The 23,111-nt window shown below is 43.6% G+C and overlaps 1 long non-coding RNA gene and 7 other non-coding genes across 8 annotated transcripts; 6 read left to right on the top strand and 2 right to left on the bottom strand.

The window, feature by feature from the left end:
• The first annotated feature begins 951 nt into the window (after positions 1-951).
• trnas-gga (transfer RNA serine (anticodon GGA)) lies at positions 952-1,033 on the top strand. The gene has a single exon. It is a non-coding gene; the product is annotated as a tRNA-Ser (tRNA).
• A 7,110-nt stretch (positions 1,034-8,143) lies between these two features.
• Positions 8,144-8,285, bottom strand: LOC148632441 (U4 spliceosomal RNA). Its single transcript, XR_015934348.1, has one exon. It is a non-coding gene; the product is annotated as a U4 spliceosomal RNA (small nuclear RNA).
• A 1,304-nt stretch (positions 8,286-9,589) lies between these two features.
• LOC148632440 (5S ribosomal RNA) lies at positions 9,590-9,708 on the top strand. Its single transcript, XR_015934343.1, has one exon. It is a non-coding gene; the product is annotated as a 5S ribosomal RNA (ribosomal RNA).
• A 1,306-nt stretch (positions 9,709-11,014) lies between these two features.
• Positions 11,015-11,178, top strand: LOC148632439 (U1 spliceosomal RNA). The gene has a single exon (XR_015934322.1). It is a non-coding gene; the product is annotated as a U1 spliceosomal RNA (small nuclear RNA).
• Positions 11,179-11,815: 637 nt separating this feature from the next.
• Positions 11,816-11,934, bottom strand: LOC148632438 (5S ribosomal RNA). The gene has a single exon (XR_015934311.1). It is a non-coding gene; the product is annotated as a 5S ribosomal RNA (ribosomal RNA).
• Positions 11,935-13,227: 1,293 nt separating this feature from the next.
• On the top strand, positions 13,228-13,369 carry LOC148632437 (U4 spliceosomal RNA). Its single transcript, XR_015934347.1, has one exon. It is a non-coding gene; the product is annotated as a U4 spliceosomal RNA (small nuclear RNA).
• A 1,341-nt stretch (positions 13,370-14,710) lies between these two features.
• Positions 14,711-15,673, top strand: LOC148632436 (uncharacterized). The gene is made up of 4 exons (XR_015934304.1): positions 14,711-14,870; positions 14,992-15,050; positions 15,220-15,452; positions 15,556-15,673. It is a non-coding gene; the product is annotated as an uncharacterized LOC148632436 (long non-coding RNA).
• Positions 15,674-22,422: 6,749 nt separating this feature from the next.
• On the top strand, positions 22,423-22,504 carry trnas-aga (transfer RNA serine (anticodon AGA)). The gene has a single exon. It is a non-coding gene; the product is annotated as a tRNA-Ser (tRNA).
• Positions 22,505-23,111: the final 607 nt, after the last annotated feature.

Here is a 23,111-nt window from a genome sequence, read left to right as displayed (position 1 = left end):
GGCAGTTGCCTACTGAAGTTCAAGAAGTCATCAATTTTAACCTAGCAACACATTAAAGGCTGCATCTATACAAGTATGATTCTAGAAATGCTCACCAGATTACGTTTTAAGAAGGAACTGCGCCTCAGGTTTCGCCGAGATCTTAACTCGGATGGCAGGATTCAGAGTCCGGAGTGTGGACTGATGGAGCACGGAGGGTCCATATACTGTGGATCCCTCAGTGATCTTCCGCGTATTCAAACCGCCAGCGTGTAACTCCCCTGTCCCCGTGACCTCATTGCTCTGCTCTCACCTCTGTGCAGCCGAGCCCGACTCATGATAAAGTGGAAAAAAATATGCCCCCAACGTGAGATTTAATTTAGATTTCACAGATGCGCAAGGAAGAATGTTGGGGGTGCACACTTCAAGGTGCCTTACAGCTGTAGGGAGTGATTCGAGACGATTCGTGGCGTGCGCTCGTTCCCATATACCGTACGCCCCGGGCTGCAGTGCTAGGATGACATACAATACCGCTTGGGCACGTAACGGCCTTACATGCAAGTGTGGGACGTGAGGGTTTTCGTTTGTTCGTTTTGTTTTGCTCTGCTTTGCTTTGTTTTGCTTTCCATCGCGTTGGTAAGAGCGTAAATAAAAAGGCGATTCCTGCGTCTACCACTAATGTAAGAGCTATTTCAAGTGCGACGTGGTGCGGCTTTTCAAATGCTTGTGGGCATTTCTCTGTTGTTGATTCTTTTTTTGTGTGTAACAAAGTGGCATTTTCATGTCCGGACGGGGAGACTTTATCATTCCGACATGAAGCCACCCTTAAGTCCTCTGAGGCGTGTCTGTCTGCAAGGCTTGTATTTTGGAAATGTTTTTTTTAAACGGAGAATGACTTTGAAATAGGCTTCCGCCGGCGCCTCGCGATCCAGGTAAGATTGTAGCAAGAACGCAGCGGCGGTGGGGCTTGCTGTAGTCGTGGCCGAGTGATTAAAGCGATGGATTGGAAATCCATTGGGGTCTCCCCGCGCAAGTTCGAATCCTGCCGACTAGGTTGTCCGCCTCCAGTCCTTGTGTTCCGGCGCAAGGAAAGAAGCGTGCCTCTTTGCTGTTCCTGGTGGTTTTAAAACGCCAAATCGCTTGTACCCGCTGCCTTGGAAATAAATTCTTCAGCATCCGCGAATGCCTTTTTGCAGCTAAATGACGGTGTAAGTGTGTTTAGCCAGCGGGACTGGCTAGAGACGTAACTAAAGAGACTTGACGAAAATCAACTTAAGGAGATTGGAAAATATAAGAGCGTCTGAAAGTATAAGTACAGTACAGGTGGACGTAAAAGTAGTTAGATAAACAGTGTTTGTATTTTTATACAATTAGTTGCAATAGAGGAAACAATTTGGGTTTATTCGAATGTCTCAGACATGCTGAAACGCTGTAGGTTTAGAATCGAGACTGGGGAGAATAACGTCTTGTGAGAAGATCTGTTTACCTAACGATTAGATCCTGTAAATCCCTTGTACCCTCCCTAAGTCTGTCCCAGTCCAGTGGATAAAAATGTACTGTTAATGGAGTGTTGGTTTCTCTGTTATGGGATACTGGAGCACTACTGTCATGCTTGTTTCACTCCTCTGTTCAACAGTGTGCTATAGAGTAATGTATATGGGGAGACGGCAGGAGGCCACAGGAGTATTGGGGCAGCAAGTTTTACTTGCCGAGTACCAGATTTTAATGGGTGGTTTTATCCCAGATCTATTGGGTTGGAATATTATGCATTACAAAGAATGACTATCCAGAACAGGGTATCACGTGGCTTCAACTGACTGTGATCACTCAGTATGTTGATAGTATTCTGAGTGCTTCCCCTGACGAGGAAACCCACAAGTCTGAGTTGCTTCAGCTTTAGAGTGTCTAATAGAAGCAGTTATGATAAGGCCCTTTTGTGTCTAGCATTGTGAAATTTTAACAGGGCTTGGGTGCAATGTTTTTACAGGGTGAGCACAACTCTTAACAGATCTGCTTAAGGGGGGAGTGCAGTACAAGGACAAGATTGCCTTGGTTCCCGCAACAAAAGCCGCCTATAATAATTTGAAACAAGCTCTCTTACAGGTGCTGAGACTGGGGTTTCCTCAGATGGATCAACCATTCCTTTGTATGTAAGTGTGGACAAAGGGTTACTGTATATGTATATAATGTATGTATTTGTTGCATGTAGGCCACAATTCTGGATGGCTATGGAGAAATAGGATTCTCTCACAACGGCAGGGACTCCAGTTAAGAATACTAGGCTTGTCTCTGAACTGATTTGTAGTTTTACAGCTGCCGACAGAAGCAGCTTGAGTAAGGTGTAAATAACACAATAAATAAAGAATTCCAGTAACTCAAGGTAACAACCATGCAGATGCAGATGCCAGACGAGCTGCACTGGGAGAGCGGGAGTCTGAGACCCCTGTGAAACCTCTATTGGGGAAAGGGGAGAATTCAGGTTGAGGCCTTTAATAGATGTTTAATAGTGGTTAGAACAAATGTGTAAAGAATGTGGGGTTGTATGATGATGTGATGTGGGCTGGCACATACCCAAGTGTATGACAAAGATGATCCCAGGGTATGGACTGCCCTGCCCCTTGGATACTGATCTAGGGGCAGACTACACTGGGAAGGTGTGCCAGGCTGTAATTGCCTCACTAGGGGTAAGTTGGAAGTCACATTGCCCCAATCACCCACAGTCTGAAAGACCAACTAAGGAAATATCAACTGAAGGGACACCGTGGGTAGATAACTCTCTATTAAAGTGTTGTAGGTTTGTTAACTGAAGCGGTGCACAGGGCTTGTGAACAGGTGCCGGACGCTTGGGGACCTCCAGCAGAGGGGAGACACGACCGGATACCTGGCGAGTGGGTGTAGGTGAAGAAGAGATACCCTGCCAGATGTTGCAATCCTGCTGGGAGGGACCATATCAACTGCCACCAATTACTGATTGTGCCATCTGAGTGACAGGATGAGATCGCTGGATCCGCGCATCGCACTTTCACTGACCCACGGCACCAGAGACTGAGTGAACAGAAAGAAGGATGTTGTTACCGTTTCTGTGTCTGATGCTTCCTAAGACCAACAGTGTGCTTGTTAGGCCTGAGGAGCATTACTGGGGATATGGTATCAATACATTCCGGGTGTTGGGATATCTATCAGGGTAATACATTTCTAATTGGACTATAAATAATGTCATATTGTCTGCTTTAAAACTGATGTTTTCAACTCTATTGTAGAGATTCTAGAATCAACTAATAGAGAATTGAAATAAAAAAGGGCATAAGAAGACATTACCAAGAACGACCACAAGATGGAGATATTGTCTAGACATTACCAACAACGACCACAAGATGGAGATATTGTCCAAAGAGGCAAGAATGGCAATGCCGCGATAAGGTAAAATCATTTTTTGAAAGAGATTGCTGTCAGAATGCACATCCGTATCCCAAACAGAATCTCTAGTAGAATATGATCATTTGTGAAACAGGCAAATGAGTGTCTGCTACAATATGATTGCTACATATCTGCATTTGTTGGTTTTTAAGGAGTAAGAGTGCAGGGGGTTTAAACCTGCGATCCAGTGTGTTGAAGTATTTCACAACACTACCCCTAGCACATCTGGAAATAAATCCTCATAAGTGCAAACACATCCTAAATACAGTGTTCCTGCACCTTTGACCTCATCCAGAATGTATCGTTTTTTGAAAGGGATTGCTGTCAGAATGCACAACTGAATCCCAAACAGAATCTCTAGTCAAATATGATCATTTGTGAAACAGGCAAATGAGTCTCTCAGGTGCCCATTGCTCATTTTCAGACACATTTATGCAATACTTTCACCATGCGTTGAGCAATAGGGATTAAAGATACCAGAGGTAAGGTTTAAAAGTGATTCTGAGGTGCAACACATCAGCGATACAGCTAGGCATCTGAAATGCGGGGTTTGAGAGCCCTTCAGGGAACACCTTACCCTAAAGGTACCAGAAGTCCACTAGTATAAGCATTAAGTCACTGTCACCCCTGTTACAATGTGATTGCTACATATCTTCATTTCTTTGGTTTTTAAGTAGTAAGAGTGCAGGGGGTCTAAATCTGCGATCCAGTGTGTTGAAGTATTTCACAACACTACCTGTAGCCCGTCTGGAAATAAATCCTCATTCTGATTATTGACCTGGGCATGTACCAATAAATCACTGAGCATATATATATCACTGTGTTGAAGCTAGAGACCTGTATGTAATAATATGATGCTAAAATGTTATTTTCACATATATTAATGTAATAAATGATTGCTTATGCTTTATAAACAAATCTAATTAAAATAAAAGCTAAAGTTTTGTATTTATCTTGTACCATAGAACATGATTTTCTTTGTATTTCAAGCCCACAAAGTGTCCAAATGACGCACTACATGATATAAAGAAGATTATCACATGCATATCAGTATTATCTTTCTTATGAAAATGCATTCCTTTCATTATCTTTTACTTTTTAAAATGAACTCAAGTTGTGTATAATGTAATAATTTAAGTAGAATAGATTCTAATAATAAAATGATCCAGTGTGTTGCTCTACTACACTACTTCACTGCTCTATGCCGTCTGGAAATAAATCCTCAGACTGCTTACTGCCCTGGGCATGTACCAATGAATTACAGGAGCACATCTATTTATCACTGCGTTGAAGCAGGAGACACATAGTCTCTGCAAACACATCCTAAATACAGTGTTCCAGCACCTTTGACCTCATCCAGAACGTATCATTTCTTGAAAGGGATTGCTGTCCGAATGCACATCTGAATCCCAAACAGAATCTCTAGTAAAATACGATCATTTGTGAAACAGGCAAATTACTGTCTCAGGGGCCCATTCCTCATTCTCAAGACACATGTATGCAGTACGTACACCATGCATTGAGCAATAGGGATTAAAGACACCACAGGTAAGGTTAGATGTCATGTTCTATGATCATTTCTTTCAGCATTAGGGACTAAATATACCAAACGTATGATGCTAAAATCCTGAAAAAAGGATGTGCTCCATCTCGGCAGTAGATTGGATTCCAAAACTGATTTGGGTCAATATACATTACCTTTGAAGATAAGGTACAGTCTACTGTAGGGAACCATCAACTTAGAAAGCATTGGCCTTCCCTGGGGGTCAGGTAGGTGCAAAAGATAAACCTTTATCCTATCTTTATCTTAAGATAAGTGGCCAAGCAGTATTTTTCCAAGTTTCACCAAGCTCATCATGTTGCCATAGTAGAAAAAGTTCTATAAAATGTTAAATAACTTTAAAAAAAGCATCTTGGTCTTTCAGTACTGTACAAGGTGAATTAAACTGTCCCTGGTAATAAAAAGTAATTAGAAGCATCCCAGAAACTTTATCTCTAGAAACATTAGCTGTTTTATATCATGTAATTTAGTGTGATGTTGTCAGAATTCAAGGACATTATCACACACAGAAATTGGTTCAGTTAAATCTAAAAAACGCAGCTAAACATGGGTTTAAATGTAAAATAGAAGTCTTACCTCTTGTCAAAAGATTTAATTCAAGAAGCGATGTAATAAATGATTGCTTATGCTTTATAAACAAGTCTAATTAAAATAAAAGCTTAAGTTTTTGTATTTATCTTGTACCATAGAACATGATTTTCTTTGTATTTCAAGCCCACAAAGTGTCCAAATGACGCACTACATGATATAAGGAAGATTATCACATGCATATCGGTATTATCTTTCTTTTAAAAATGCATTCCTTTCATTACCTTTTACTTTTTAAAATGAACTCAAATTGTGTATAATGTAATAATTTAAGTAGAATAGATTCAGGTAGGAAATATAGAGTCATGATGTTTATGGCTGACATCATTTCACATGGGTGAATTTTAAGCTAAGAAATAAAAACATTTACAATGAAGATACCATTGCTTAATTTTTAATGCGTTTAAAAAATAAATACCTCCTGAGAATAATTTGCCACTCCCAGATCCTTGGTAAGGTACTGTTTGAATCCAATCAGGAGAGGAGCATCCAGGGAGTGCTTTCTATAGAGTCCAGCTTGGGCCACTCTCTTCCGGCCTGCTGATACTTTTTAACTACTCAGGGCCTGTAAGGATATAAAACACCGGTTTAAACATTTTATACCTATAAGACAAATTAGAATTTTAGTAAAAAATAGATACATCTGAAAAATAAAAAGTCTTACTGCTGATAGAGTTCTTCAGAGCTCACATCTTCCCCTTCCTTATCCGCTTCTGTTTCAGTTTCTAGAGCAGCCTCTGGCATCTCTTCCTCCTGGACTGCGGCCTCTTGCTCAGGGCCGCTGGAATGCAGGTATATTCTTTTCAACATGCTTTTACATAATATGTTGTAACAATGATTTCAAAAAGAAACTACAGAAGCCTTACAGATTAAAAATATCTCACCTTGCCAATGTGTCTTCAGGCTTCCCATGTACAAAAAGGCCCAAGGACTCTAGCAGTCTTACAACCACTATCCTGTTTGCCTCACCAGACACGATCTCTATTCTGTGGTAATCCACGATGACCCCATTCTTCAGGTGATTCATCATGTCCTCCCTCGCCTGTTGAGAGGCCATCCTGATCTCTTCTGCCGTGGCGTGCTTCATACACGCCCTCTTCAAGTGAGCAGGAAGCTGATCAAGAGTATTCAGGCACATCTTGCACACCAGGGGAATCCTCGCGGGTTTCCTTTGAAAATAAATAATACCATCTGTGTATAGAAACAAGCTAAGACTGATTTCTTAAATTATCCTTAATTTTCTCTCTCATAGTTTGAGCATAATGATTTTATTGCATTTATATAAGAATTGCTCATTGCTCCAAAATAAATAATGGTTTCATAAAAAAGTGAGCAATTACTTGGTCTCAGTCACAGACTTTCCAATAGAAGCCATTGTGGAGTTCAGCAACTGCAGGTCCTAGAAGTGGGGAAGGAATTTTAAAAGAGAAATTGAATTACAATACAGAAGGAATGGCTGAGGGATCACTGAAATATATATATACAAATTCCAAAGACTGAGTCCATATAGAAACAACTACCTTTCATTTTCAGTATAAGAAAAAAAAAACATTATCTTCCAAAGCATCATAAAATTGTCCCTTCTTCCCCGTGACCTCATTGCTCTGCTCTCTCCTCTGTGCAGCTGAGCCCGACTCACGGTAAAATGGAAAAAAATATGCCCTCGACGTGAAATTTACTCTGGAGCGAGCCAGTGTTGCGCATAGCTGCTTTCAAAGCAGTTGACCCAGGTTCGATTCCCGGCCAATGCAGTTGCAAATGTTTTCAAATGCTGTCATGAGCCTTGGATTGTGACTAGCAAAGCGAAGCCTTTTGAAAGAGCTAAAGCACTGCAAAACGGAATTGAAGGAGAATCTTACAGGGGATTCTGAGCAGTGTCTGCATACATGCAGTCAGATAAAGGTGCTGAAAGCTTGAGCTACTCTCAATGTCATGCTGCCCTTCCCCGGAGTAAATCTGTTACATTGAAAGAATGCTTCTGGCAGGTTCAAAAAGGGACCCTTGTTAATTGGAGAAATCAATGATTTCGAATGAATTCTGTACGCGTTAAAAGACAGCTATACACAGAAAACATGCAGGACACTGCTCATGATGTTTCCCGAGCCGAAACAGAGTGCGTTTTTCCAAGCCATTTGACAAAGCCCACCCACTGAAAACTGCAGCAGATCGTGTAAAGACGTTCAACTTTGTAACTACTGCACGCACAGGAAGCAGAATAAATTCCTCTTTTCAAACTGTCAAAGGTTTGCTTTGCGAACGCTGCAGGACATCGCACAATCTCTTTTGAACAGGGACAAACGATTTCTTATGGGGCGCAGTAAGTACAGACGTTTAAAATGCTCCACTCATGCCGACGATGCAGCATGAAGAAGCGCAACCTAACGTTTGACAGACAAAAGCCAGGCGCCGCTACGAGCAATATGAAATCATACTGACAGCACACGGCGTTTCGCGCTGACACAAAAGTAATCTCGACAGACGCTGTTCTCTGCATAAAGCTGAAAGAGCTAAAGAGCGTTTCTGTTGACACGTAACAAGCTCGTTTCTTTCTACCATGATATCACCATGACCAAATCTGTCTTTAAACACCTTGCTCAGTCTCTGACGAGACTGTCAAAAATTGCTTTCGCCGATTGTATTGCAAACCGGCGGAAGCGGGGTATTGGGAAAAGTTTTCAACTAGCAATAATCGCGCCTCGGCTAAACCTCACAGGCTACGATACTGCCACTGCGCAAAGCTGACGGTTGCCAAGCAACCGCGGGGATTCTATGGAAATCGTTATCGATCGTCTCATGGCATGTCGTTGCTATAACGCTTCATATTTGTCGTCTTCTTCTTCTTCTAGCTTGAGGTTTTGAAGAATTTCATGACAGACAAGGGCTCCGTTGGGAACAAAGGGCGTTGTGAGAAAACCGTTGCTTATTTTCAGCAGCAGAAATACAACCCTTTAAATAAAAGATGACAGAACAATGACGAAGGTCATGCCGGGAGGAACTCATGCACTATAGAGGAAAGGGGGCGGGCACGTACAGTTCACATTCAAGCCACAAGTACTCTTCTTGGATGTTGCACAAACAAATCCTAACGTCTTGAAAGCATTGCAGCATGTTTGTGTCCCACTTCCCGTGGCTGCGGGACGACTGACAAGAACGGACAAACAATCTGTGGCGTTTAGCGTGACATAGTCTTGCAGGCATCGTGCTGTCTCACTGCAATACTATACCGCTGGAGGAAACAGTCCATCTGGCCATGAAACTCATTTGAACGTCTAGCTACAGCAACTAACAATATCATGATTTATTCAGGATGTGTGGAATCAGCACGTCCCGGAGACAGCTTCCGAAATCGTGAGCATTCTCTGGTGGTAGGGGCGTTCAAGATGGCGCTCAGGTGGGAGGTAAAGTTTAGTTGTTGGGGAGTTTTTTTGAGTTTTTCATGACCTGAATGTTAATTTTTGCTTTTTTTGACTACAGAAAAATAAGGACTTAACACTAGTTGTTTAAACTTCAGTTATAATTGAAAGAAAAAAAAAACGATTTTTTTAGGGTTAACCCTTTTATGTTTAAAAAGTCCGATATGAGTAACACTGGGAAAAGAAAAGAGAGTGCTGGGTCTTCGAAGGAGAACTCTAAGATACCTCAATCGTATATGTATAGCACTACAAAAAAATCGATGGCAACTAAAGGGAAAAGTGAAGCAGCTGCAGGGGCAGCAAGAGGGCGGAGGCGCCGCGCGCCCGGCCGACGTGTTGGACCGGTGCGCTTTACGTGCTGAAATAAACACGCGACAGCCCCGAAATGTTTCCAGAGTGCTGTGCACTGAAGACTTGCCTGGTGCTCCTCCGTGCAGATTGTTTGTCCTCCTCCAGTGCGGGACGAGCCAACACAAGGGAGCGCATTCGCCAACATCCAGGCACGCAATGCGATTTGGAAAGCAGCTCCTTTCCAAAGAGTTGCACACGAACGATCCTTCAGTCCCGCTCGGGGGGCATGGAACCCCCGCCACACACAGCTTCAAGTAGCGAGTCATGCGCCAGGGCTCTCGCTTACGGCCACACCATCCTGGACACGCCCGATCTTGTCTGATCTCGGAAGCTAAGCAGGGTTGGGCCTGGTTAGTACTTGGATGGGAGACCGCCTGGGAATACCAGGTGCTGTAAGCTTTTGCTCTCCCGGCCAGCAGGGGTCGCCGTTGGTGCCGTAGGCTTTGGGAGGAAAACCTGCAGGATGGAAAGGTGATCTATAGCCTCATCTCTAGAGATGTTTTGTTGCTGTGGCATGTGTGTGACCCATATTCAAAAAAAAAAAACCCGTCTGTAAAACGAATATCGAAGCTGCCTCTAAATCTGCAAATGAAGATGAGTCGATAAACCACTCGTTTTTCGTATAACTAGACATTTATTCATTTGTTACCGATTTCATTCATTGAGCCCTGGGGTTTCCTAATGGCCAAGGAGGGTCGGGACCTCGGTTTGACGCCTCCCCCGAAGGACGGCGCCTGTTTGTGCAGCAGAGTGTCGCCATCAGGAGGCTGGGGCGTAAGAGAGCCACACAGCCCGCAGGGTGAGCGCTCCCTACTGGTCCCAGTCACACCTCTTGCAGGAGCAGCAGCAACCGGAGCTTTTCCGGGGTGGAATCTCCCATCCGGGTGCCGGCCAGGCTCACACCTGCTGGGCTGCCCCGGGGGTGAGCCCAGTCGAGAGTCGCAGGGCCAGATCTAGTCACCGGGGAGAAACGATACAAGTGAAGGATTGCTCGGCTCTCGGCACTTGAAAAGACCGACAAATGTCTCGTTCCCGCCGGAGCTGAATGTACCCGCATGTGTGGTGTCGTCTTCTTCCCCCGCCCCGCTGTGTTTGCTGTATTGTCTCTGAAGCCGGCCCCCCCGAGACGAGACGGGCTGTTCCTGTGCCCCAATTAACACTTTACAGGTGCCATTCCCCGGCATTGTGGCCATTGGAGCCCCGACGCAGCTAATGCGGAGCACTTGTTGGACTGGCATCGAAAGGACGTGTGCGCACGGAGCGAGCCTTCCCTGCGGCAGAGCGCGGGAACTTTCTCCCCCCCTCCCGCTGCAGGAGTTGTGTGCACTGCAGCGGTGCCGAGAGAAAAGCACAGAAGGCAGCAGGCTCTGGAGAGCAGGTAAGAGACGGAGCCTTGTGGGCAGGCAAGCAGGCCCGTTTTTTGGAAATTGCTGAAAAGGTTTGTTCGGTGTGTGGCAGGCGCACGTCGCAATGAGGCCGAATTGCATCCCGGGACATGCTGCGAATGCGCAACGGCGACTGCAGATGTGTAGGAAACGGCGCGCTCGTTTTCTCGTTTTGCCCACACTTTTGAGTGTTAGTGTGGCGTGTGAGTGTGTGAAAGAGTGGGCCCAGCAGGAGGCGGTGGCGTGCAGGGCGAGGAGGTGGCCTAGGCTGCGCGATTTGTGCTGTGGGTGCGGGCCGCTTGCAGGGGCCTGTTTAACTCATACTTACCTGGCAGGGGAGATACCTTGATCAAGAAGGAGGTTCACCCAGGGCGAGGCTCGGCCATTGCACTCCTGCTGTGCTGACCCCTGCGAATTCCCCAAATGTGGGAATCTCGACTGCATAATTTCTGGTAGTGGGGGACTGCGTTCGCGCTCTCCCCTGATGTGCTTGGTCCAAAATCAGATACGGGAGGGTTAGGACACCACGAGCTGCGTGGCTGCGGAAGGATCCCGGTTCGACAGGAGTGGACGCCGCTGCTGGTTCTCGCTGGCTTTTAGTTAGGGGTCCGGAGAAGCATCTCAAGCTAGTTCCACTACTCCTTCCGGACGTTCATTCCCTTTTCAAAGTCAGTCGTTTTGCTGTAGTCTGCGTTCTTTAGGCTGATTATCGAGGTTAGCCTTTATTTGGTCATGGGGGGCCTCGGTACTGTATGCTGAGTCTAAAGACAGTTTCACCCGTTTTCTGATTGCTCGGTTCTGTACCAGTGCAGACATGTCAAACAGTGAATGGCTGTACCTCTATTGTATTCGTGCTCAATGAATGAAATCGGTAACAAATGAATATATGTCTAGTTATACGAAAAACGAGTGGTTTATCGACTCATCTTCATTTGCAGATTTAGAGGCAGCTTCGATATTCGTTTTACAGACGGGTTTTTTTTTTTTGAATATGGGTCACACACATGCCACAGCAACAAAACATCTCTAGAGATGAGGCTATAGATCACCTTTCCATCCTGCAGGTTTTCCTCCCAAAGCCTACGGCACCAACGGCGACCCCTGCTGGCCGGGAGAGCAAAAGCTTACAGCACCTGGTATTCCCAGGCAGTCTTCCATCCAAGTACTAACCAGGCCCGACGCTGCTTAGCTTCCGAGATCAGACGAGATCAGGCGTGTTCAGGGTGGTGTGGCCGTAAGCGAAAGTCCCGGCGCCTGACTCGCTACTTGAAGCTGTGTGTGGCGGGGGTTCCGTGCCCCCCGAGCGGGACTGAAGGATCGTTCGTGTGCAACTCTTTGGAAAGGAGCTGCTTTCCAAATCGCATTGCGTGCCTGGATGTTGGCGAATGCGCTCCCTTGTGTTGGCTCGTCCCGCACTGGAGGAGGACAAACAATCTGCACGGAGGAGCACCAGGCAAGTCTTCAGTGCACAGCACTCTGGAAACATTTCGGGGCTGTCGCGTGTTTATTTCAGCACGTAAAGCACACCGGTCCAACACGTCGGCCGGGCGCGCGGCACCTCCGCCCTCTTGCTGCCCCTGCAGCTGCTTCACTTTTCCCTTTAGTTGCCATCGATTTTTTTGTAGTGCTATACATATACGATTGAGGTATCTTAGAGTTCTCCTTCGAAGACCCAGCACTCTCTTTTCTTTTCCCAGTGTTACTCATATCGGACTTTTTAAACCTAAAAAAAAATCGTTTTTTTTTTCTTTCAATTATAACTGAAGTTTAAACAACTAGTGTTAAGTCCTTATTTTTCTGTAGTCAAAAAAAGCAAAAATTAACATTCAGGTCATGAAAAACTCAAAAAAACTCCCCAACCACTAAACTTTACCTCCCACCTGAGCGGCATCTTGAACGCCCCTACCACCAGAGAATGCTCACGATTTCGGAAGCTGTCTCCGGGACGTGCTGATTCCACACATCCTGAATAAATCATGATATTGTTAGTTGCTGTAGCTAGACGTTCAAATGAGTTTCATGGCCAGATGGACTGTTTCCTCCAGTGGTATAATATTGCAGTGAGACAGCACGATGCCTGCAAGACTATGTCACGCTAAACGCCACAGATTGTGTTTGTCCGTTCGTGTCAGTCGTCCCGCAGCCACGGGAAGTGGGACACAAACATGCTGCAATGCTTTCAAGACGTTAGGATTTGTTTGTGCAACATCCAAGAAGAGTACTTGTGGCTTGAATGTGAACTGTACGTGCCCGCCCCCTTTCCTCTGTAGTGCATGAGTTCCTCCCGGCATGACCTTCGTCATTGTTCTGTCATCTTTTATTTAAAGGGTTGTATTTCTGCTGCTGAAAATAAGCAACGGTTTTCTCACAACGCCCTTTGTTCCCAACGGAGCCCTTGTCTGTCATGAAATTCTTCAAAACCTCAAGCTAGAAGAAGAAGAAGACGACAAATATGAAGCGTTATAGCAACGACATGCCATGAGACGATCGATAACGATTTCCATAGGATCCCCGCGGTTGCCTGGCAACCGTCAGCTTTGCGCAGTGGCAGTATCGTAGCCTGTGAGGTTTAGCCGAGGCGCGATTATTGCTAGTTGAAAACTTTTCCCAATACCCCGCTTCCGCCGGTTTGCAATACAATCGGCGAAAGCAATTTTTGACAGTCTCGTCAGAGACTGAGCAAGGTGTTTAAAGACAGATTTTGTCATGGTAACATCATGGTAGAAAGAAACAAGCTTGTTACGTCTCAACAGAAACGCTCTTTAGCTCTTTCAGCGTTATGCAGAGAACAGCGTCTGTCGAGATCACTTTTGAGTCAGCGCGAAACGCCGTGTGCTGTCAGTTTGATTTCATATTGCTCGTAGCGGCGCCCGGCTTTTGTCTGTCAAACGTTAGGTTGCGCTTCTTCATGCTGCATCGTCGGCATGAGTGGAGCTTTTTAAACGTCTGTACTTACTGCGCCCCATAATAAATCGTTTGTCCCCATTCAAAAGAGATTGTGCGATGTCCTGCAGCGTTCGCAAAGCAAACCTTTGACAGTTTGAAAAGAGGAATTTATTCTGCTTCCTGTGCGTGCAGTAGTTACAAAGTTGAACGTCTTTACACGATCTGCTGCAGTTTTCAGTGGGTGGGCTTTGTCAAATGGCTTGGAAAAACGCACTGTGTTTCGGCTCGGGAAACATCATGAGCAGTGTCCTGCATGTTTTCTGTGTATAGCTGTCTTTTAACGCATACAGAATTCATTCGAAATCATTGATTTCTCCAATTAACAAGGGTCCCTTTTTGAACCTGCCAGAAGCATTTTTTCAATGTAACAGATTTACTCCGGGGAAGGGCAGCATGACATTGAGAGTAGCTCAAGCTTTCAGCACCTTTATCTGACTGCATGTATGCAGACACTGCTCAGAATCCCCTGTAAGATTCTCCTTCAATTCCGTTTTGCAGTGCTTTAGCTCTTTCAAAAGGCTTCGCTTTGCTAGTCACAATCCAAGGCTCATGACAGCATTTGAAAACATTCGCAACTGCGTTGGCCGGGAATCGAACCTGGGTTAACTGCTTTGAAGGCAGCTATGCGCAACACTGGCTCGCTCCAGAATAAATCTCACGTCGAGGGCATATTTTTTTCCATTTTACCGTGAGTCGGGCTCAGCTGCACAGAGGAGAGAGCAGAGCAATGAGGTCACGGGGACAGGGGAGTCACACGCTGGCGGTTTGAATACGCGGAAGATCACTGAGGGATCCACAGTATATGGACCCTCCGTGCGCCATCAGTCCGCACTCCGGACTCTGAATCCTGCCATCCGAGTTAAGATCTCGGCGGAACCTGAGGCGCAGTTCCTTCTTAAAACGTCATCTGGTGAGCATTTCTAGAATCGTACTTGTATAGATTCAGCCTTTAATGTGTTGCTAGGTTAAAATTGATGACTTCTTGTATTTCAGTAGGCAACTGCCCTCTTGATTTCGGATTTAATTTCTTTATTACAGGGGCGCTTTTATGAAGACAGAGTCATGTTCAGGTACTTTGCTTGATGGAGGAAGCTCATTTCGGACTCTGTGATCTGCTCACCTGGAAAGGTCTGCTATACTACTACAAGAGAGAAGTAGAGTCTGGAAGAAGGGACAATTTTATGATGCTTTGGAAGATAATGTTTTTTTTTCTTATACTGAAAATGAAAGGTAGTTGTTTCTATATGGACTCAGTCTTTGGAATTTGTATATATATATTTCAGTGATCCCTCAGCCATTCCTTCTGTATTGTAATTCAATTTCTCTTTTAAAATTCCTTCCCCACTTCTAGGACCTGCAGTTGCTGAACTCCACAATGGCTTCTATTGGAAAGTCTGTGACTGAGACCAAGTAAGTGTTCACTTTTTTATGAAACCATTATTTATTTAGGAGCAATGAGCAATTCTTTTATAAATGCAATAAAATCATTATGCTCAAACTATGAGAGAGAAAATTAAGGATAATTTAAGAAATCAGTCTTAGCTTGTTTCTATACACAGATGGTATTATTTATTTTCAGAGGAAACCCGCTCACTTGAAGAGGTCGTGTATGAAGCACGCCACGGCAGAAGAGATCAGGATGGCCTCTCAACAGGCGAGGGAGGACATGATGAATCACCTGAAAAACGGGGTCATCGTGGATTACCACAGAATAGAGATCGTGTCTGGTGAGGCAAACAGGATAGTGGTTGTAAGACTGCTAGAGTCCTTGGGCCTTTTTGTACATGGGGAGCCTGAAGACACATTGGCAAGGTGAGATATTTTTAATCTGTAAGGCTTCTGTAGTTTCTTTTTGAAATCATTGTTACAACATATTATGTAAAAGCATGTTGAAAAGAATATACCTGCATTCCAGCGGCCCTGAGCAAGAGGCCGCTGTCCAGGAGGAAGAGATGCCAGAGGCTGCTCTAGAAACTGAAACAGAAGCGGATAAGGAAGGGGAAGATGTGAGCTCTGAAGAACTCTATCAGCAGTAAGACTTTTTATTTTTCAGATGTATCTATTTTTTACTAAAATTCTAATTTGTCTTATAGGTATAAAATGTTTAAACCGGTGTTTTATATCCTTACAGGCCCTGAGTAGTTAAAAAGTATCAGCAGGCCGGAAGAGAGTGGCCCAAGCTGGACTCTATAGAAAGCACTCCCTGGATGCTCCTCTCCTGATTGGATTCAAACAGTACCTTACCAAGGATCTGGGAGTGGCAAATTATTCTCAGGAGGTATTTATTTTTTAAAGGCATTTAAAATTAAGCAATGGTATCTTCATTGTAAATGTTTTTATTTCTTAGCTTAAAATTCACCCATGTGAAATGATGTCAGCCATAAACATCATGACTCTATATTTCCTACCTGAATCTATTCTACTTAAATTATTACATTATACACAATTTGAGTTCATTTTAAAAAGTAAAAGGTAATGAAAGGAATGCATTTTCATAAGAAAGATAATACCGATATGCATGTGATAATCTTCCTTATATCATGTAGTGCATCATTTGGACACTTTGTGGGCTTCAAATACAAAGAAAATCATGTTCTATGGTACAAGATAAATACAAAACTTAAGCTTTTATTTTAATTAGATTTCTTTATAAAGCATAAGCAATCATTTATTACATCGCTTCTTGAATTAAATCTTTTGACAAGAGGTAAGACTTCTGTTACATTTAAACCCATGTTTAGCTGTGTTTTTTAGATTTAACTGAACCAATTTCTGTGTGTGATAATGTCCTTGAATTCTGACAACATCACACTAAATTACATGATATAAAACAGCTAATGTTTCTAGAGATAAAGTTTCTGAGATGCTTCTAATTACTTTTTATTACCAGGGACAGTTTAATTCACCTTGTACAGTACTGTAAGACCAAGATGCTTTTTTTAAAAGTTATTTAACATTTTATAGAACTTTGTCTACTATGGCAACATGATGTGCTTGGTGAAACTTGGAAAAATACTGCTTGGCCACTTATCTTAAGGTAAAGATAGGATAAAAGTTTATCTTTTGCACCTACCTGACCCCCAGGGAAGGCCAATGCTTTCTAAGTTGATGGTTCCCTACAGTAGACTGTACTTTAATTTCAAAGGTAATGTATATTGACCCAAATCAGTTTTGGAATCCAATCTACTGACGAGATGGAGCACATCCTTTTTTCAGGATTTTAGCATCATACGTTTGGTATATTTAGTCCCTAATGCTGAAAGAAATGATCATAGAACATTTGGACACTTTGTGGGCTTGAAATACAAAGCAAATCATGTTCTATGGTACAAGATAAATACAAAACTTAAGCTTTTATTTTAATTAGATTTGTTTATAAAGCATAAGCAATCATTTATTACATTAATATATGTGAAAATAACATTTTAGCATCATACGTTTAGTATATTTAGTCCCTAATGCTGAAAGAAATGATCATAGAACATGACATCTACCTGCGGTGTTTTTAATCCCTATTGCTCAATGCACAGTGAAAGCATTCCATACATGTGTCTGACAATGAGGAATGGGCCCCTGAGACAGTCATTTGCCTGTTTCACAAATGATCGTATTTTACTAGAGGTTCTGTTTGGGATTCAGATGTGCATTCGGACAGCAATCCCTTTCAAGAAATGATACGTTCTGGATGAGGTCAAAGGTGCTGGAACACTGTATCTAGGATGTGTTTGCAGAGACTGTGTGTCTCCTGCTTCAACGCAGTGATAAACAGATGTGCTCCTTTAATTTATTGGTACATGCCCAGGGCAGTAAGCAGTCTGAGGATTTATTTCCAGATGGCATAGAGCAGTGAAGCAGTGAAGTAGTGCAAAACACTGGATCATTATATTATTAGAATCTATTCTACTTAAATTATTACATTATACTCAATTTGAGTTCATTTTAAAAAGTAAAAGGTAATGAAAGGAATGCATTTTCATAAGAAAGATAATACCGATATGCATGTGATAATCTTCCTTATATCATGTAGTGCGTCATTTGGACACTTTGTGGGCTTGAAATACAAAGAAAATCATGTTCTATGGTACAAGATAAATACAAAACTTAAGCTTTTATTTTAATTAGATTTGTTTATAAAGCATAAGCAATCATTTATTACATTAATATATGTGAAAATAACATTTTAGCATCATATGTTTAGTATATTTAGTCCCTAATGCCGAAAGAAATGATCATTTGTTTAACATGCACGGGTCTGTCTCAAAGGATGCAGTACTCCTGAAGGGCCTCAAACCCTACATTTCGGATGCCTAGCTGTATCCCTCACATGTGGCACCTCAGAATGACTTCTAACCTTACCTGTGGTGTATTCAGTCCCTATTGCTCAATGCACGGTGTACATACTGCATACATGTGTCTTGAGAATGAGGAATGGGCCCCTGAGACAGTCATTTGCCTGTTTCATAAACAGGGACCTGGACCTAGACCTGGCCCGTACAGGGCTCAAACCCGCGACCTTGGCGTTATTAGCACCACGCTCTAACCAACTGAGCTAACCGGCCTCATGACAGTGCTCCTCTCTGTGCTGCAAAAAATCAAACTCAGGGAATTTCTTTTGTCCTCCTTTGAATAGAAAGCCGTGTAATCAGTGTACGGGCTTTCTCGTGCAGTTTCATGGTTCTTGTAACCCAAATCCTACACTGGCCTGAAGTGCCCCCCCATTTCACAGCATTTTTCAGCTGATTTAAAATGTACCTAAAGGAGAAGCATTATTGAAGACCATCAATTACCAAGAGCTTTTGTCAAAGGTTTTGGTGGTCATTTTGAATGACCACAGAGCGCTGTGACCTCGGTTTTATCCAAAAAGACAGCGCCCTTTTACAACACAGCATCTCCGTCACTATACTGGGGCATTGGGACCCGCACAGACCTCAGGGTGAGCGCCCCCCCGCCGGCACCATTAACACCGCTTCCAGCTGGAAGCTTTGTTTTTCCCTGTAGCTCACCCTCATCCGGATTCTGACCTGGCTCACACCTGCTTAGCTTCAGTGGGTTTTCAGTTGCGAGTTGCAAAAGTTGGGATGCAAGTGATGGAGCCGTTCGCTGCAAAAGCCACTGGCCAGGAATCGAAACCAAGCCTCCTGCGTGGCAGGCGAGAGTTCTAACAATGAACCACCAATGCTCAATGCCTGTACCTTCAAAAAAGACGCTTTTTTGGTGCTGTGTGCAAAAAGCGTCGACATCTACTTCCAGCTGCAAAATGCCATCCGCGGACGCTGTGAATTTATTTATTTAGACACCGCTCAGAATCCCCTGTAAGATTCTCCTTCAATTCCGTTTTGCAGTGCTTTAGCTCTTTCAAAAGGCTTCGCTTTGCTAGTCACAATCCAAGGCTTGTGACAGCATTTGAAAACACTTGCCACTGCGTTGGCCAGGAATCAAATCCGGGTCAACTGCTTGGAAGGTAGCTATGCTCACCACTATACCACCAACACATGCCCGGGGGAGCCCTCCAGGACACCACCAGAGAATGCTCACGATTTCAGAAGCTGTCTCCGGGACGTGCTGATTCCACACATCCTGAATAAATCATGTTATTGTTAGTTGCTGTAGCTAGACGTTCAAATGAGTTTCATGGCCAGATGGACTGTTTCCTCAAGTGGTATAGTATTGCAGTAAGACAGCACGATGCCTGCAAGACTATGTCACGCTAAACGCCACAGATTGTGTTTGTCCGTTCGTGTCAGTCGTCCTGCAGCCACGGGAAGTGGGACACAAACATGCTGCAATGCTTTCAAGACATTAGGATTTGTTTGTGCAACATCCGAGAAGAGTACTTGTGGCTTGAATGTGACTGAGCAAGGTGTTTAAAGACAGAGACTGAAAACTGTTAAAGGATGAGTCAAAGTAACGTCTAATCGGATTAGTTTCCTTAGAGCTGGTTCAGAGTTTGCTCAAGAGTTTACCTTTCACAGATGCGCAAAGAAGAATGTTGGGGGTGCACGCTTCAAGGCGCCTTACAGCTGTAGGGAGTGATTTCAGACGATTCGTGGCGTGTGCTCATTCCCATATACCGTACGCCCCGGGGTGCAGTGCTAGGATGACGTACAATACCGCTTGGGCACGTAACGGCGTTATATGCAAGTGCGGGACGTGAGGGTTTTGCGTTTGTTCGTTTTGTTTTGCTCTGCTTTGCTTTGTTTTGCTTTCCATCGCGTTGGTAAGAGCGTAAATAAAAAGGCGATTCCTGTGTCGACCACTAATGTAAGAGCTATTTCAAGTGCGCCGTGGTGCGGCTTTTCAAATGCTTAACAGGATGATTTTGCATGCACGCGTGCTTTCATGCAGTCGTGTGTGCAACCATGTCTGCTTACGTGCAAACGGGCGTGGTTTCATGTATGCAAAAAACTTTCCTGGGCTCTTCTGAAGCACATAAAATTATTTGGAGATATACATTTGTCTTATTTTCCTCTTAGGCTCTAGAATTGATAACTTTTTTTTCATTTTTGGCATTTTTCATCATTTTCCAGAAAGTGGTTGCAAGCCCAATATCATGCGAAGAAACTTCAGGATTCGGGGATCAGTCAATGGATTTTCTTCAAAGTTGGATTTTTGCACTCTGTGGACCAAGAGATGTTGTTCTATAATGTTTTTTTTTTTTTTCAAATTTAAAAATATCATTTTTTCATGGAGCTTTGAATGGGATGGATTCACCCTCCTTTAGCCAGGACAGAGCTCCAGGAGCCTGGGTAGGATTCTAGCTTTCTCCCCTTGCAGGCACCTGGCACAGAAGACAATATTTTTTTCCTTAAAATCTTTTTTTTTGTGTTCCTTGTTGTTCCAAACTTAATTTTAATCACTTTTAATTAGAGATTTTATTAAAAATAGTGCAATAAATGACTAATTTCACAAAAATTAATGTAATATAAAACGGATGTTTTCAACTTTATTGTAGTGTTTTAGAAACTAATATGTCTTCAAAAATGGTTGTTTTTCACTCCTATGAATGAAAACTGTTGTTATATGATGTTTTTTTTTTCAAATTTTAAATGATCATTTTTTCATGGAGCTTTGAAGGGGATGGATTCACCCTCCTTTAGCCAGGACAGAGCTCCAGGAGCCTGGGTAGGATTCTAGCTTTCTCCCCTTGCAGGCACCTGGCACAGAAGACATCATTTTTTTCCTTAAAATCTTTTTTTTTGTGTTCCTTGTTGCTCCAAACTTAATTCTATTCACTTTTAATTAGAGATTATATTAAAAATAGTGCAATAAATGACTAATTTCACTAAAAATACTAAAAGTAATATAAAACTGATGTTTTTAACTTTATTGTAGTGTTTTAGAAACTAAAATGTCTTCAAAAATGGTTATTTTTCACTCCTAGGAATGAAAGCTGATGAATGAATGAATGAATGATGATGAATGCATCGCTTGCGTCAGGCGTCGTACATGATCAATTTAAGGTAGTGGTTCTTAGACCGCTCCTTAAGAAGTCAAATTTGGATCCACAAGTTCTTAACAACTACAGGCCTGTCTCAAAGGTCCTATTTCAATCTAAAAGTCTTGAAAGAATAGTTGTTGCCCAACATCAAATGGATTCAAATAATATACTTGAGAAATTTCAGTCTGGTTTCTGAAACTGCATTAACAAGAGTCGTAAATTATATTCTCTTAGCTACTGATGCGGGGAATGCAACAGTGCTAGGTTGCAACAGTGCTAGGAATGCAAACTTTAGGTTGCGCTTCTTCATGCTGCATCATTGGCATGAGTGGAGCTTTTTAAACGTCTGTACTTACTGCGCCCCATAAGAAATCGTTTGTCCCTGTTCAAAAGAGATTGTGCGATGTCCTGCAGCGTTCGCAAAGCAAACCTTTGACAGTTTGAATAGAGGAATTTATTCTGCTTCCTGTGCGTGCAGTAGTTACAAACTTGAACGTCTTTACACGATCTCCTGCAGTTTTCAGTGGGCAGGCTTGGTCAGATGGCTTGGAAAAACGCACTGTGTTTCGGCTCGGGAAACATCATGAGCAGTGTCCTGCATGTTTTCTGTGTATAGCTGTCTTTTAACGCATACAGAATTCATTCGAAATCATTGATTTCTCCAATTAACAAGGATCCCTTAAATGATGAGTCAAAGTAACATCTAATCGGATTAGTTTCCTTAGAGCTGGTTCAGAGTTTGCTCAAGAGTTTACCTTTCACAGATGAGCAAAGAAGAATGTTGGGGGTGCACGCTTCAAGGCACCTTACAGCTGTAGGGAGTGATTCGAGACGATTCGTGGCGTGTGCTCGTTCCCATATACCATACGCACCGGCGTGCAGTGCTAGGATGACGTACAATACCGCTTGGGCACGTAACGGCGTTATATGCAAGTGCGGGACGTGAGGGTTTTCGTTTGTTCGTTTTGTTTTGCTCTGCTTTGCTTTGTTTTGCTTTCCATCGCGTTGGTAAGAGCGTAAATAAAAAGGCGATTCCTGCGTCTACCACTAATGTAAGAGCTATTTCAAGTGCGACGTGGTGCGGCTTTTCAAATGCTTGTGGGCATTTCTCTGTTGTTGATTCTTTTTTTGTGTGTAACAAAGTGGCATTTTCATGTCCGGACGGGGAGACTTTATCATTCCGACATGAAGCCACCCTTAAGTCCTCTGAGGCGTGTCTGTCTGCAAGGCTTGTATTTTGGAAATGTTTTTTTGAAACGGAGAACGACTTTGAAATAGGCTTCCGCCGGCGCCTCGCGATCCAGGTAAGATTGTAGCAAGAACGCAGCGGCTGTGGGGCTTGCTGTAGTCGTGGCCGAGTGGTTAAGGCGATGGACTAGAAATCCATTGGGGTCTCCCCGCGCAGGTTCGAATCCTGCCGACTACGTTGTCCGCCTCCAGTTGGTGTGTTCCGGCGCAAGCAAAGAAGCGCGCCTCTTTGTTGTTCCTGGTGGTTTTAAAACGCCCAATCGCTTGTACCCGCTGCCTTGAAATAAATTCTTCAGCATCCGCGAATGGCATTTTGCAGCTGGAAGCATATGTCGACGCTTTTTGCACAGAGCACCAAAAAAGCGTCTTTTTTGAAGGCCCAGACACTGAGCATTGGTGTTTCAGTGGTAGAATTCTTGCCTGCCACGCGGGAGGCTTGGGTTTGATTCCCGGCCAATGCAGTGGCTTTTGCAGCGAGCGGCTCCATCACTTGCATCCCCTTGCAACTCGCAACTGAAAACCCACTGAAGCTAAGCAGGTGTGAGCCAGGTCAGTACCCGGATGAGGGTAAGCTACAGGGAAAAACAAAGCTTCCAGCTGGAAGCGGTGTTAATGGTGCCGGCGGGGGGGCGCTCACCCTGAGGTCTGTGCGGGTCCCAATGTCCCAGCATAGTGACGGAGACGCTGTGTTGTAAAAGGGCGCTGTCTTTCGGATGAGATGTAAAACCGAGGTCATAGTGCTCTGTGGTCATTAAAAATGACCACCAAAAGCTCTTGGTAATTGA

Source organism: Lepisosteus platostomus, unplaced genomic scaffold (genome assembly GCF_059453375.1).
Source record: "Lepisosteus platostomus isolate fLepPlt1 unplaced genomic scaffold, fLepPlt1.hap1 Scaffold_61_H1, whole genome shotgun sequence".
Lineage (NCBI taxonomy): Eukaryota > Metazoa > Chordata > Actinopteri > Semionotiformes > Lepisosteidae > Lepisosteus > Lepisosteus platostomus.
Note: the sequence above shows the minus strand (reverse complement) of the source record. Positions and strands in the feature narration are given on the sequence as shown.